This window comes from Theobroma cacao, chromosome 7 (assembly GCF_000208745.1).
Source record: "Theobroma cacao cultivar B97-61/B2 chromosome 7, Criollo_cocoa_genome_V2, whole genome shotgun sequence".
Lineage (NCBI taxonomy): Eukaryota > Viridiplantae > Streptophyta > Magnoliopsida > Malvales > Malvaceae > Theobroma > Theobroma cacao.
Window position 1 is genome coordinate 12,540,888 of NC_030856.1, and position 17,801 is coordinate 12,558,688.

Below are 17,801 nucleotides of genomic sequence, written 5' to 3' on the forward strand. Positions count from 1 at the left end.
TTGTGAGATTTTGCCTAGGGTTTTTTTGGATTTGGGAAGTTGCCCGTAGATGTGGGGATGCAGCCACCTGTGTCATCCCTAGCATCATGAGGCCATTACCAGACGCGAAAAAAGCCCATCAGGTTGCAAATGCTCGAGCTGTTTTGTTTTTTGTCTGTTTTATTTTTTTTATTTTTTGCGTTTTCTTGTCTAAAATGTCTTGAGTTTAATTACCTTAAATTTACTTTATTAGTTTTAATATTGTTTATGTGGTTTGATCTTTTTTTGTCAAGTTATCCCCACCGGGCTTGTTTGTCATTAACAAGTTCAATTGTTGTTTACATACCCTTAATCCACTGGATTTTGGATTTGATTTAAATGATTACTAAAATAAATGGTGTAAAAATATAAAATAGGATAAATAAAATATAAAATAAAAAAATAATTTAATTAATTGTGTTAATCATATTATTGTGTTTAAATGTGTATAAATAATACGTTTAATGTTAATGATGGAATAACCTCCATTAACTATGAGTAGCAAACACTTATCATATCTCATCAACAAATACTCATTCCTAACTCACCATTCATCCACTAATCATATAGTACAAATTTAGAATCACCTCCTGCCCTCGTTCTTTTTAACATGTGACATGTGGAACTACCTTGCATACTTATCATGGCATTTAACATATGCTCATTCTCATATCATGGGTTATGTGAAAACTACCTCACATAGCTTAACATGTTTCACACTTCGTGTCTATTCGCATTCATGTGCTGTGTGGTAATGTCATCATATACAAATAATCATACATATATCATGTAGTCGTTCATACTTATCTAATGTGTGGAAATCATCATCACATAATTATAGCAATTTAGCATGCTCCAAGCATTTCATACAGATTTCATGGAAGTGGTGGTTTTGGTGTAAAACACTTAAAAGAACTTATCCCTCCTGATTGAAAACTAATATATAATAGAATATTTACATATACATAGTAGATTCGAAAATTATTTTCAAATAATTAATTATCCACAAACACATTTTCACTTAGCAAAACATTTATAAGAAACCATACTCATTAAATCATGCTTCAATTTTATATACAAAAATAGTTTGAAAATAGTGTATTCATTCACTTTGACAAAAACATTGCTTCTAAGCATTGCTTTTAAGCTTTGTTTCATCAAACTTAGCTTGTTCTACGATTCATGATCTCAATGTAACCTAATTAACATAACGATTTCTAATATAAATTTCTTATTTTTCTAGTAAAGCCATTTATTCAAAACTAATCGATAAAACCAATACTTTTCGTTCCAAGCCAATACTCCACAAGACTTCAACCTAAATCAAATAATGAAACCTTAATCATTCTTACCTCCACAAGCTCATTTAAAAACAAAAACCTTCAAAATCCGAGCCCAAATTTAGATTAAATGAGCTGAAATTTACAAAACCCTTGACTTAGGTTGAAACATTGTGATTAAAATCCAAAAATGTCAAATCTTATTTTAGATTTGAGTTTGGAAGGTTGAATCTTTGTCGAATGGGCTTTTGAAGGGTTTAAAGGAGGGTTTGGTGGTTGTTGGGGACAAGTTGGAGGTTGAGAAAATGTAAAATGTAAAATGTAAAATGTAAAATGTCAAAAAGGCACTATAGTTGACTACTCAAATTTTGTAGTCAATTATGGCTATGTTTTCTTCAAGAATCTCATACTTTTTGTTATAGGCTGGACTAAGGAAGTTATAGGGTAGACTATGGTTGTGAATTCTTCAAGATTTTCATACTTCCTACCATAGGATCGACTTGTAACCATTGGGGGTCGATTCTCCAAGTTCAACTTACTAAAATACATTCTTTTGACTTCTTTTTTTAACCATTCTTGCAACCATCATTCATTCATGAACATAACATAATAATATGGAAGGATTTACATCAAATAATAAGGAATTCTTAGCTATTATCGTCACTAACACATAATTCATCAAAGCTCAAGTTTTCACCAAATTTTCACAATATGAAAAATTAGGGTTTCACGTATAAGGAATTGTAATTTTTCTTAATAATTTCTTAAATGATTAATATTTGCTTGAATTCAGGTACCAAGCTAAACTTTTTCATACATTGATAAAGGTTGCACTTTTTCTAAGTACAACCTTAACCTAAGGAAACATATTTTTCACTTATGGCTGTAATTTTTTTTTAATGTTAGTTTTCATAAAAAAAACCTCCATTTAAAGTATGGGTTTGAGATATGCTTTTATTTATTTAGTTTTTCATATTTTCTTTGTAAGTCAACTTTTTTTAATGAAAATAACATCATAACTTGGTTTGTAAAATGATTATGTTTATTTTATTTAAAGTCGGTGAAAATCCCTTAATCGATAGGTTCAGTTAATGTTTTGAAGAAGATTGGTTAAGCTAATTAATGGTATTTTTTGACTGAATTAACCATTTTAACCAAATACTCACCCTTAGCTCCATCTCCAATAAGCCTACTTGCAAAAACACTCACTTTCTCTCTCTTACCTCCTCTCTCTAGAATCATTTTTTGTCACGACCCAAATTTTCGAGTCATGACTGGCGTATGGGCCCAATGGACGTAGTCCACTAAGCCCAAGTAAGCCTATTAATCTGACATGTTCATCATTCCATCATAAACTACTAAGTCATATTTCATAACTTAGAATCAAAATAATGTTAAACATTGCCACTTCATACTGGCATACTGAATAAGTGTATATATATTATTTATAACATGTATCTTAATAATTTACATTAAGTTTGTCTATACACAACAAAAGAATACTCAACTTCCAGCGGAGGGACTCGGACGAATGTACAGCTACTGAATGCCGAGACACCTACCAAAAGATTGATACAAGTCTACAAGGACACCTCGTCCTAGTTACCGGCTGTCTCGTGATCTGAAAACATGAAGTTGAAAACGGTGAGTATAAACCCAGTGAGTGAACAAGGAAGGGAACAAGCATACCATAGGAACAAGCATACCATAAGGAATGTTTAACGAAATCATGATGCATTCTTTTTCAAAACAATGCAATTTAGTTCTATTCATACTAAAACCCCTCATCAAGCCCTTAAATGATTAATCATTTGAAAATCATGAACCCATACATAACGAACTATTTGAAGAATGAAAGCTTCAATGATATGCAAGCAAGTCAAATACGACAACGAATCTTTGCTGCAGCGGAAAGCCATTCTCGCTACAGCTACATTGGGATTAAGTTATTAGCCGAACGAGGGTTTCTCAACTGGCTGAGAGTTTCTCACTAAACCTCTTCATTTTAAACTTAACTCATTTAGTCCTTAATATTGGAAGTCCATGCTCAGATATGGTAGCAAAGAAGTGAAAAATAGGGCAGCAATTGGACAAGATAAGAGACAAAACAGAAAGTTTTTCGCTACAGCGAGATTCAGCGAAATTGTAACCTAGAAATAGAAAGTTTCTCGCTGCAGCAAAATTGTAACCCAGAAACAGAAAGTTTCTCGTTTCAGCGAGAATGAATTTTGCTACAACGAGAAGCTACAGTGTCATTCTCGCTGCAGCGAAAATGCATTCTCGCTGCAGCGAAAATGCATTCTCGCTGCAACAAGTTTCTGGCTAGTCTACCCTTCCAAACCCGAGAGTTTCTTGCTGCAGCAAAATTGATTCTTGCTGCAGCGAGAAACAGGGCACCAATGAAAATTTTGCCCTTCTTCCCAAAGAAAACCACCCTGTTGAAATGTCCAAACCAACATAAAACGCATAACAATTTTTCAAAGTTTAACATGTCAAGTTTCACATGCATTACAACCATATACCATTACTCATTAATTTCCTATAACACACATATTTACATATGTATATATGTATGCGTATACCCATCATCATCATGCACACCATCCCATCATCATCATACACACCATCATATCATCATCATCACCAGCTCATGCGCACTCCTTACTCGCACATGGTTGGGTCATCACCGGGTTATGCGCACTCCTTACTTGCACATAATCGGGTCATCTTTGCTTATGCATACTCTCTACTCGCACATAGCCGAGTCAATATAATTACACAACAAAATATTCAAACATATGTGAATATCAACATAATGCAGCAGCATAGAGATCCATGATAACCACATGTCATAACATAAAATTGATTTATCAAAGGCTTGTTCCCAAGGCACTTGTTTTAACAAAAGTTGTATAAAATCATTCAAATATTTTGTACAAAATGGTCATATTCCCAAAATGATTTTGATAGGCAGTCCACTCATCGGTATATTATTGAGCCTTTAGCTGATTTTAAATCCCTTAATAATCCAATTGGGGTGATGGGGCTTCTTTAGAACCTAGAATCACATTAGCATAAGCAATAGGTCAATTCACACACTATAAACCCTAAAAGCTATCTCTTAGCTAGCTTTCAATTGTCACTTTAAATGGCTATCTATGTTCACTATCTTAATCACTATAAAATGAATGAACATACTCAACAATAAAACATCTCATAATCCCAATTACTAGCCATTATTCATAGCTAAAAATCAAGCTTAGTTCATCACTTACCCTAGGGCTCTTTTGTAGTTGAATTCTCTTCCAATAGCTTCCACACAAATAGGATAATTCTCTCTTTCTCTCTCTAGAACGCCCAACTAGTGAGAGAAAGTATGAAAATAAGATTTTTCAAGGGTTTTAAGGAGAGAGAGTGGAAGAATACAAGGGTTTTAGTCATAAAGGCACAAAGGTATGAAAACTAGAGCTAGAGAGAGAAAATCATGCAAGCTCCATATCAAGCTTCCATGGAGGTTGGAAGCAACGTGAAAGAGAAGAAGAAGAAGAAGAAGAAGAAGACAAGCTACTGGAAAATGGGAGAAGAAGCTGCTAGAAGAAAGATATTTATAGCCAATCTTATCCACTCCCTTGAAATGACCAAATTGCCCCTCCACAAATTAGCTTATTCTCCTCCAATCTTTTATGCAATATTTTTGCTCTTTTGACATTGGGACAAGGTCCATAATGGTCTAGACATGCTCGGGTTCATAAAAACTTAAAATTTTAACCCGAGGTGAAAAATGACCATTTTACCCCTATCGTGAAAATCATCAAAATTTTGGTTTCCTTTCCATTTTACCCCTAATTTCACCATCCATTTATGCCTTAGGCCTACTTAGGCCATAATATTGTTTAAAAATCTTACTTTTATGGGCTTACTAAGAAAATGATGAAATTACCCCTAATTAGGGATATCGCTTATACTTCCATTTATGAGTCCATAAAGGTCAAGGTCTCACATTTTTTTTCCCAAATCAATCCATATAGAATTAACTCTAATAACATGACATGTTAACTAGACATGATATGTTAATATCTCATTTTGGATGATGATGTGGCATGATAAGGTGGCCACATGATATTTTCACTCGTTAGCGCCACGTCAACCCTATATCACAAAAAAAAATGATAAATAGTGATTTAATTAATGATAATTAATCAACCATCAATGATCAAGATTTATTTAACAAAAATAAAAAAATATAAACTTGATTAAATGTAAAAAAAAATTAAAATTTATTTAAATTTTTTCAATAATTTTAAAATTTTTTAAAACACGAAAAAATGTAAAGTGCATCATTCATAAAAACATAAAAGTAAAGAAAAAAAAAGTTAGGACTGAGTAACCATAAAGAAAAACAAAACTCATATTGCCCAATTCCCCATAGAATCAAACTTTGAATTGCACCAAAGAGTTTTGGTTTTAAAGTTTTTTAATTAAATTATATTCTAATATTTATATTTAATATTTAATAGTTTTAATGTCAAAATTAAAAAAAATTATTATAAAATTAAAAAATAAATAATTTGTTTATTCAGTATGATATCTAGTCAATAGATATTATATATATATATATATATATATTGAGGTCCCACTACTAAAGTATTCCAACCTCTAATCTAACCGAACACAGATTTAAATACTCCCCACTAAAGTATTCCACTAACGTATTCTCTAATTCCGCGGCACAAAAAATAACTATAAATACTTCCCAGCCCCCAGTATTCTTCTCTTCAAGTAGCCAAGCCAGCCCCAGAATTGCATTTTAGCACAAATTCCATCTCTGCCAAAACCCAACAAAAAAGAGATGCAGATCTTTGTTAAGACGCTTACAGGGAAGACCATCACCCTAGAGGTTGAGAGCTCTGATACTATTGATAATGTCAAGGCTAAGATTCAAGTTCTTTTTCTTCACTATTTTCGTTTTGTTTTTCTAAAGAATTTGTCTTATTATTCTAGAGTTCGTAGTTGACTTCGTATTTTGGTTGATGAGAAAACTGAAGTAAACAACCAGGGAAAACATCTATAGATGCGTGTGAGGGGTAACTCCTCTTATGTTTTAGGAATTTCTTTTCCGGGTTTTTGTTTTTTCCAATGAATTTGTATTTTGGAATTCGTAGTTGACTTTCTGTTTGGTCGGCGAGAAAGGTAAAGAAAACGAAAATGAAAGTTAAAAGAAAGAATTCGAACTGAAACTATTGGATGAGTATATGAAAATATGATTTTATTAATATTTTGGTTCCTTTTGCAGGGTAAATTTGTACTCTTGTGCTTTCAGTTTTGCTACTTCCGTTCCTAGTTGGACAAATTGATTAGATGCTGTAACGTCTAGATTGAAATTGTCTAGGTCGAATATGATACAATATTTGTGTCTTCTTGAATTGTTTTTACTTTCATGCTATTTATCATTGTGTAAGTTATCTCTGGTTTTTTCACCGATGAGATACTTCGATTTGACTTCTTTAGAATTGCGGATTATCTTTATATTAAGTGGTTGTAACAATGGTGATAGTATACAATCTAATGACAAAAAATTCGCTACTTTCGTTTTATTTGAACTGCTTGACAGAGCTTGGGGTGGTGTCTGTGTTAGACCTTTTGATTTACTCTTCTGCAATAAATTGTTTGCTGATTGCTGATGATGGACTCGACTTTTATAGGACAAGGAAGGAATCCCTCCTGATCAGCAGAGATTGATTTTTGCTGGCAAACAGCTTGAAGATGGTTGAACTCTTGCAGATTATAACATCCAAAAGGAGTCGACTCTTCACTTGGTTTTGAGGCTTAGGGGAGGAATTATGATCAAGGTCAGGACTCTCACTGGGAAAGAAACTGAGATTGATATTGAGCCAACTGATACCTGTTGAAAAGAAAGAAGGAATTCCACGTGTGCAACAAAGGTAGTCATCCAGTTCTGTGGGCTTTCCTTTTTGAAATAGACTTGTATCGTTGCATCATTATTTTGGTTTAAATTCTGTACAACATTCACTCGAAAGATGCATTTTGGTTATAATACTTTGATCTGGTGCTTCACTTTTGTTATTGTAGACAAATCTGGATTATGATTTCTTAGTTGCCTTAATGTTGTAATTCACTCATGTGTTCCATGTTTGCAGGCTCATCTATTCTGGCAAGCAGCTTGGAGATAATGGGACAGCTCGTGAGTACAATATTAAGGGTGGTTCTCTACTTCATCTCGTGCTTGCTCTGAGAGGCAGAAGTCTTTAGATGGTGCTACTTATATCATAAACATCAAATGACAGCATTTTTTTTCACCTACGGCTGCAATTGCAATTTTTTCTGACGACGTAGATCTGCAAACCCTTCATTTAAAATATGGGTTTGAGATATGGTTTTATTTATTTAGTTTTTCGTATATTCTTCGTAAGTCAACTTTTTTTTTATCAAAATAACACCGTAATTTAGTTTGTAAAATGATTATGTTTATTTTATTTCCTTTGCACTTGCATGCGGCTTAAATTGATTTTAGGGTAAAATATTCTGACTTTCATAAATTTTGATCGAAATTACACAAAATTCAATTAGTTTTTGAAATGGACAATCTATCCTAAAATTACAAACATCTTTAACAGAATTAATGAAAAGATTAAAATATTTTTTTTATTAATTTAAAAAATTATTATTATATTTTTAAAAATTATAAAAATAGAGAGTATCAATCTGTGCTTTCCAGCGCTCCTGGAAAGGAGAGCATCAACCGGTGCTCCTCAAAGGAGGGGCGGGGAGCAGTAGAGCTTGCTCAGGCTCCCCCAATGCTCCCTTTGGGAGCCCCAAATTGGGCTCTCAAGTGCTACTCAATGGGGAGCTTTATTTTTTTTAAATTAATAAAAAAAAATAAAATTATATAATTGTAATTATAAAAATTAATCAAAGGTAAAGTTATTTTTTTACTTTTGCCACATCAACAAGTTGACGGAAATACTAATAGTTGACTAATAGCTAGACCTACGTGTCTAGTAAAAATATTTTAAGTGTGGAGTGTCCATTTTAAAAAACAATAGATCTCTGTGTAATTTCGATTAAAATTTAAAAGAGTTAGGATATTTTATCCTTAATTTTATGATATGTAACTTGAATAGATATTGGGATATAAGGCCAAATTGATATATCCAATGGGTTAATCTTTCTTTTTGCTATATTTCCTTCACAATTCAAATTTTATAGGAATAATAATAGCATATAATTTTTTTTATTTCTTTTCTGTTGCACCAATTATTTAAAAAATGAGGTTTAAGTTATAATTCATAATAATGAAACTTTTATATAAATTAATACCCTTTTTTAATGAGATTTTCATACTTCCAAACAATGATTAACTATTAGCTAAACAACACTTTAACTTGGTTAAGGAAAGTTCTTTTATTATGATATTTAAACTTAAACCATGCGGTGCATGAGTCAAAAACTTAGTTAAAAAAATTTAGAAATAAAATCGAATAGATTAATTTTTAGAGAACTCTCTCACTTGATACTATAAATAGAGTGCTTCTAAAACTATTTGGTACACAATTTGGGAAACAGGAAGATTTGAAAAATCAAAATCTCTATAGAGTTTTATTGCATCACAAGTCCGAGGTGGAAGATAAAACAAGTTCTCCAAATTTTCCACATCAAATTTAACAAAATTGGGAAAGAAAAAGATTTTGAAGAACAACGGCTCCTTCCAACAAGAAGTTCCAACAAATTGAAGATAAAAAAGTTTCTAAAGAATCAAAGTCCCTCGAGAGTTCAAAGAAATCAAGATATGAAGATAAAATAAAAATTAAAGTCTCAAGAGTCCCAAAGAATTAATCCAAAAAAATTGAAGTTTCAAGACTTCAAGACTTTCAAGAAATCAAGCTTAAAAATTTGGAAAAAATCAAATTTACTCAATTCCAGACTAAGTTATTAAGAAGCTTGAAGCAAATTACTGCAGAAAAAATATTCAGAAGATTTTTTTATTTGAGTATTTTAAAAAATTTTATTTTATGTTCTCGATAAATCAAAACTAATTAGTGATTTGATTCAAAATTTTTCAATTTTATTTTTCGACTCAAAATGGGTGTATATCTTTCTCTTCTATGGTTCACATTTTGGACAGGAATAGTCTATCGATCTGCATTTATTTTCTTTATATCTTCAATAAAAAGGTATACTTGATTCTCCTTAGCTTAAGGATTGGATCCACGTCTAAACAGCCTGAATGCCATGATGGAGTGATTTAAAAATCAGACACATGAGTAACTATGTTCGTTACATACGTGAATCATTGAAAATTTTAGCTTTCAATTCAAAGTATTAGAAATTTTCAATAGTTTGCAAATAATATCTCAATTCAAAATAAATTGTACTTAAAAGGCACTATACTTAAAAAAGCTCTTGAGCTATTCAAGAAAATTCAAATAATCCTTATTCTTTTATTATGTTTTATTAAGCTCATGTACTTTATTTTTGATCAAATTAAGCTTTTATAACTAACGATTAATTAGTTATTAATTACAACGTCATTTGTTATTTCTTGTCATGCGATGTTAGACATGATATGTTAACATGTCTTTGTGGATAATGATGTGACATGATATAATCACATGACCTTTTCACTCTCTATGCTAGCGTCAGGTCAACACCATATCGAATAAAAAATAACAAGTGATGTTTTAATTAAGGGTAAAATAGACTAACACCCTCAATTGTTAACCATAATTATAAGCAAGGGCTACTAATTTTCAAAGTGAACATTCTACCCTCAAAAAATATTTACGCTGGATACATAAGTCCTGTTGTTAGTCAATCGTCAATATTTTTATTAGTTTGATGATGTAACAATATTTTTAGGACAATTTTGCTTTTTATTAATTTTAAAAATTACTATTAAATAAATTATAAATTTTTGGGGTCCTCAAGGGAGCACTAGATCCGATGCTCCCTTAGCCCCCCTTGAGAGCCCTGGTGCTCCTAGGGAGCATCGATTTGGTGCTCTCCAATGGAGTGTTGGGTGGAGATTGGTGGTCGGTTGGTGTAAGGGATGCCACTAACCAACCTGAGAGAAAGAAAACAAAGGAAAAAAGAAAAAAACATTTTAGATATTGCATATTTAATATTAATGCCGTTTAAATGTTTGGGGCAGAGTATCTACTTTAAAAACTAATGGACCTGCGTATAATTATGATTAAAAGTTGAGAGTGTTAGTGTATTTTACCTTTTAATTAATGATAATTAGTCAATCGTTAGTCATAAGAGTTTCTTTGACCTAAAAAATAAAAATATATGAACTTAATTAAATGTAATAAAAAAATAAAAAATTATTAAATTTTTTTAAAAATATTATTCCTACTTAAAAATATGTTTAAGATCTTAGGAGGTTCAATCTTACTGTCATTGATATTGTATATAAAGTGCATCATTCATAAAAACAAAAAAATAAAGAAAAAAAATTAGGATTGATGTAACCATAAAGAAAAACAAAACAAAAAATAAAGAACAAAGTTTAAGACTAATGTAACCATAAAGAAAAGCAAAAGGTCATATTGCCCTGTTCCACGTAAAATCAAAATTTGAATTGCACAAAAAAAGTTTTAGATTTAAAGTTTCTTTTATTAAATTATATTGTAATATTTATATTTAGTATTTAATAGTTTTAATGTCAAAATTTTTAAAACATAAAATTATTATAGAACATAAGTTAGAGATATGGTGTCGATTCTAGTGGTAGTGGATTGTTTTTCGAAGTACACTACTTTCATCCCGATCCAGAAGTTTGGCATTGTTAAGGACGTTGCTTGCATGGTTTTCAAACATGTGGTGAAATATTAGGGGCATACCTCAAAGCATCATAAGTGATCATTCTGGAAAGAACTCTTTAATCTGTTGGGATCAAAACTTAGTATCTCCTCCGGTTGTCATCCCTAGACTGATGGCCAAATGGAGTGCTTCAATAGATTGTTGGAGAAATATTTGTGAGATTTCGTACAAGCTAACTAGAAAAATTGTCTTACATTGACAGATGTAGCTCAACTATGTTTCAATTTGCAGAAAAGATCCTCTACCAACAAGATCCCTTTCGAAGTCGTCACTTGGCAACAACCCAGGCTTCCTCACACCTTAGTGGAGTCATATCAAGGGAAGAGCTCTTGAGCCTTTAACTTTGCCTAAGAATGGAGACAAAACACAGAGATCACTCAAGTGTACTTAAAGAAAGCCTCTAGTCGCATGAAGAAATGGGCACACCAAGGTCGAAAAGCTCAACACTTTTAACGCGAGTGACCTTGTGCTTGTGAGACTAGTACTTGAATAGCTTAAGCTCCTAAGAAAGAAAGATGGATGGCTAGTGCAGAAGTATGAAGGCCCAATAACAATCACTACTAAGGTGGGGAAACCTCTTACAAGATTGATCCACCAAAATGGGTGAAGGTACATCTAGTATTCCATGTCAACAACTTGAAACTGTTCCATTTAGATCCAGCAGATGCAAGTTAAAGTCAAGCCATGAGAGCCACCATCAGTACCATGCTACCATCACAGCATCGAGTAGAAAAAATTCTTACAAAGAGGACAACGCTAGTTTCTCGATGACCAACACAAGAGTATTTGGTTAAATAGGAGGGTCTTGGAGTAGATGAAATCACCTAGGAAAGAGAAGATGACCTTTGTGTCTTCAAATAGAAAATTGAAGAATTCCAAGCCACCAAGTTAACAAGGACATTGACAGATTGAGTGGGGGAGGATGTCATGAGACAACCTTTATAGAAGGCCTTAACGGGGTAGAGTTGCCTAGCAGACTAAGTCATTTTGTGCTTTGGGGGAAAAGTGCCATCATTTTAGATAATGTAATGGTCCTTGACAATATACTTGTAAAGGCTTCTTAACTCTTTAGGGGAGGACACTTAGGGGAAGGTGTGTTCTAATCTTAAGCATATAATGGGTCTTAGAGCCATACACAAAGGCGAAGGCCAAACCCCCCTGCCCCTCTTAAATTTTTAATTTTGTTTTATATCATATAAAATTTTTAATATATTCATTTAATGACCCTTTTCAAAATAATTATTTATTTAATAATTAATATAAATAAAGAATAACAAAAAAAATCCCACATGCCTCACTCAATTTTATTTTTTTTATTTTATATTTCAATTTATATTTATATTTATATTTATTTTTATTTTTTTCATTTCTATTTCATTTGCTTATATCTTCTAAGTTTTTATAGATTTTCTTTTCTAAATTTCTATAAATCATCAATCATATTCTTCTTCACTCTTTTTTGTTATGTTATATGTGGGTTTTATCTTCTACTTTCCATATTCTTCATTTTTCTATATATGAATTTTATTTTCTATGATTTTAATCTTAAAAAGTTAATAAATTATTATGTAGTTCTCAAATATTTGTAGTGTTGCACTGCTATTTAAAATTTCATCAATGTATCATTTTTTTGTTAATCTTGATTATGTAAGAGGAAATTTTCTTGAGTATATCTTTTTTATGTGCTTTACATTTTATATTTAATTGAAAGGAAATTATCTTGAATATATAGTCTTTAAACAATCCTGATTATATAAGAGGAAATTATTAATCTTGTATATCGTATTTAACTGTTTATATTTTAGGCATGATAGTTTTATATTTAGTATTATAAGTTTAAATAAAAATAAAATAAGAATATTGGATATTGACTGCATTAATTTTTTTCTCAAGTTTGATTAAAGTATTAGTAAATTGAAAACAATAGATAAATTCTTTATAAAAAGAGATACAAATAGTCCAAATGATTCTCTTACACTTAAGCCACTAACCCTCAATGGTTCAACTCATAAACAAGAGTAATGTGAATTAAAACGTCCAAGACTCAATCTTAAAGAAATGAATGTTTTTCAATGCATAATTAATAATTGATGAATTTGAATTTAAGAAATATGGTTGAGTACAACTTTTCTAAAAGACTATTGTAAGTCTTTCTTTCTTGATTTACATGTTATACACAATTATTTTCTATTATCAATCTTTTGATCATTGGTTAAATTCAACATATTAGTTTTTAAAATTTTTAATCCTTATTCCTTTATCTTTTGCCTCTCAACAAAAGTTGACTAGCTCCGCCCTTGGCCATACTTGTAAAAGTATGTTTGGTATTTATAGGGGTGAGTAGTAGATGGATTGTTGGGCTGTCTCACTAGTTAAGGTATGTTTGTGGCTACCAATCTAAGACTACCCCTATGACCCAATGATGATGCATTTCTATTCATGGTCCCTTTGTACTCTTTTCATTATTAATAAAACATTTTCCCTTTTATGAGATTAGTGATTGCGTACATGACCTTCGTTATGTCTATGATTTTGCTATTGAATTTCATAAACTAACTCGTGGCTATAATGTGTGCTTCTTTAGATATAATTGATTTTTTGGCTAGATTGTGCGGAAGGTACTTGAGATAAAAGGCTGTCCCTAACCAAAAAGAAAAACAAAATGTCACATTCCACGTAGAATCAAACTTTGAATTGCAAAAAATAAAGGCCCAATGCTCAAATTAAGGCTAAACGTTTGGGCACTTTTTCAATTAAGGGCCAAATGTTTCAATTGTAACAATAAAGGGCTAGACATTTTTAATTCCTTACAATTAAGGGCTAAGTTGATAAGTGGATGGAGCGCGTATCACATGCGACAGGAAATCATGTGAGCTAATGACATGGCAGCTGACTTGGCATGTTATCCAAACGATGTTGTTTTGATATAAATCTTACACCTAATTTTCCCTCAATTTCACCCGTTTTGCGTCATCTCCTCTCTGATCCATCTCTCTTCTCCTCAGAGATAAACACGTGCACGATCACCGGTAAGGCAATACCAACTTAAGATTCGAGCATTGTGGAATGTGTTAACTCGTGTGTGAAGCATGCAAGACAAATGCCAATCACCGTTCAGATTGAATCCATTATAGACATGTTCCAGCATTGTTTCCATGAGTGACAAGAGCAAGGTGTCAAAGTTTCCATGCCCCACAAGCCTTGGGCTACCTCTCGGTTGAGCCAAAAATTCAATGAAGCACATCACTTTACAGTTAAACCTATCAATCGAGTGGATGATTTGTATATGAAGTGTTAGCCATTTTCATTAGATGTTAACTTTTAATGATTTGTATGATGTGTTGCTAATGATTTGTACAAAGTGTTGATATACCAAGATTTGTATGATTTTTAGGTGTCTGTGAACTTTTTCTCAAAATATGCAAATATGTGGGTGATCAGGCTTGTATAATGTGTTGTCAAATGCCATGGTCGGAAAAGTTGTTCCACGACACGTCAAAAAAATGGCGTTACACGCCATTTTCTAAATATTTGTTACATAGCATGTTGGGAAATATTATCGTTATACATCATGTTGGGAATTTTGATTTAGGGTTTTTGAGGAAAAAATGTTGTTAACGCCATGTTGAAAAATGTAGTTTTACATTCCATGTTCAAAAATTTAATTGTTACATGTCATGTTGAAAATTTAGTTGTTACAAGCCATGTTGAAGATTTAGTTATTACAAGCCATGTTGAAAATTTAGTTGTTACACGTCATATTGAAAAATTTATTTGTTACACGCCATGTTGAAAATTTAGTTGTTACACATTATGTTGAAAAATGTAGTTGTTACACGTTATGTTGAAGATTTTGTCGTTATACGTCATGTTGAAAATTTAGTTGTTATATGCCATGATGAAAAATTTGTTACACGCCACGTCATAATTTGAACTGTTTTAACTTAATAGAAAAGATTTTCTAACAAAACTACCTTTTCGTATCTTATACGACAAGATGTTTCATCTCCCTTTAATTTTCGAATTGCTCAAACGATGGAGAGGGAAAATGATTGAAGAGGAGAGGTGGATTGGAGAGGAAATGAGGCAGTGTGTGGGTAATTTAGGTTAATGGTGGGAAAACTAAATGGTGCGAAATTTTAATTGATGAGAATAGTCAAATAGGGGAAAACAAAGTTGTTTTTGCCTAGACAAAATGGCATCGTTTGCCAAAAATCCAATTCACCTATCACATCAAAGGTAAAAATCCAAGTCAATGTCCTTTTTGCGCTAGACACCTCTCACCTTAGCCTTTAATTGTAAGGAATGGAAAACATTTTGGCCTTTGATTGTTAAAATTGAAACATTTGGCCCTAAATTGACAAAAACCTAAAGATTTTGGCCCTAAATTGAGCATTTAGTCAAAAACAGAGTTTTAGTTTCAAAGTTTCTTTTATTAAATTATATTGTAATATTACATTTAATAGTTTTAATGTAAAAAAATAAAAAAAATTAAATAATTTATTTATTCAAAATAATATCTATTTTGTTATGAAATAAAGCTTTGAAAAAGAATATTTAGAGAGAAGTAGTAGGAATGTAAGAAAATCTTCTATTTCATTTCTTGTTTTAGTATAGTTACCATCAACTACAATGCCTTTATTTACAAGCACGCATAGATGGAGGGGAAATGAATTTACATAAATTGAAGGGAAGAACTTAGTAGATAGAAATGTGCATACACTAAATAAAACCAAGAGATAGGGATGTACTAGCATAAATATGTACATTGGATATGGGGAGATACATTGGATGTTATGAAATAAAATGTATATTCTTATATATTCATAACACCCCCCCTTGAATGTCCATTGTACTGTCTTATTAAAAAACTTAAGTAAAAAAAACCCAGTGGGACAAAAACTGATCAAAAGGAAAAAAAATACAGTGCGTAATCCATAATTGCTCCCCCTCAATTGAGCCATAATGCTACTTATGGACTGCCTCATTAAAAAGCTTAAGCCAAAAAAACTCAATGGGACAAAACTAGTTTGACAAAGAAAAAGAGTACAATGCATAGTCCATAATTTCTTTCCCTCAATTGAGCCATATTGCCACTTTTAGGGTCTACCATTTCCGAAGCATTTGATACTTTGCCACTCCAAAGGCTAAACAATCTTGCATCTTGTTAACTTGCAGCATGCCTATGTCGTATACTAATTTCTCAAATGTCGATGTTGGCAATAATTTGGTAAAAAGATCTGCAAGATTATTGGTGGAACGAATCTATTTAACATCAACTTGTCGGCTTTCCTAGAGTTTGTGGGTGTAGAAAAATTTTGACGAGATATGCTTGGTCTTGTCACCTTGAATATATCTTCCCCTGACTTGTGCAACACAAGCATCATTATCTTCATAATTTATAGTGGGAGAATTTGTAACTTGTGTTAAATAACAAGAATTATGAATTTGCATTATAACATATCTCAACCAAACACACTTTCTTCCAGCTTTATGTAGGGTGATAATCTCGGAATGGTTGGAGGATGTAGCTACTAGCGTTTGTTTAGTAGAGCATCAAGAAATGACAGTGTTGTTATAGCAAAATAAATAATCAGTTCGAGAGCGAGCCTTGTACAAATCAGATTTATATCCTGCATCAACATATCTAACTAAACTAGAGTTAGTGGAATCCTTGGAATAATATAATCCTAAATCTATGGTTCCTTGGAGATTACGGAAGATATGTTTTATTCTATTCTAGTGTCTCCAAGTTGCTCAAAACTAAAGCGTGCCAATAAATTTGCAAAAGTAATATCCGATCTCGTATATTATGCCTAGTACATCTGTGAGACCTTGACCTTTATAGACTCGTAAATAGAAGTAGACGCAATATCCCTGATCAGGGGTAATTTCGTCATTTCCTTAGTGAGCCCCTCAAAGTAAGTTTTAAATAATGTTAAAGCCTAAGTAGGCCTAAGGCATAAATGAATGATGAAAATATGGGTAAAATGACGAAAGAAATAAAAATGATGATGATTTCCATGGTAGGGGCAAAATGGTCATTTTTCATCTCGAGTCAAAATTTTTAAGTTTTTGAGAACCCAAGCATTTCTAGATCATTATGGACCTTGTCTCAGTGTCAAAAGAGTAAAAAGATTGCATAAAGGATTAGAGGAGAACAAGCTAACTTGTTGAGGGCATTTTGGTAATTTAAGTGGTATGGATAAGCTTGAGCTATAAATATCTCATTCTTCCAGTAGCTTCTTCTCCCATTTTTTAGCAGCTTCTTCTTCTTCTTCCTTCTTCTCTTTCACGTTGCTTCCAACCTCCATGGAAGCTTGATATGAACCTCCATAACCTCCCTCAAAATAGCTCCACTTTTCATGCTTTTGGTGCACCCTTTCATAAACCCTTGTGCTCTTCCACTCTTTCTCTTTAAAACCATTGAAAAATCTTATTTTCATACTCTCTCTCATTAGTTAGGTGTTTTAGAGAGAGAAAGAGGAAGTTTCAATAATAGCTTGAAAGTTTTTGGAAAGAATTTCAAATACAAAGCTACCAAGGTGAGTAATGAACTAGAATTGATTTTTAGTGTTGAAGATGATTAGTGTCTAGACTTGTGGGTGTTTTGGTAGTTGAGATTGTTAATTCACTTTGGAGTGATTAGGATAGTGAAAA

The 17,801-nt window shown here is 32.1% G+C and overlaps 1 pseudogene; it reads left to right on the forward strand.

The window, feature by feature from the left end:
* Positions 6,148-7,702, forward strand: LOC18594758 (annotated as a pseudogene).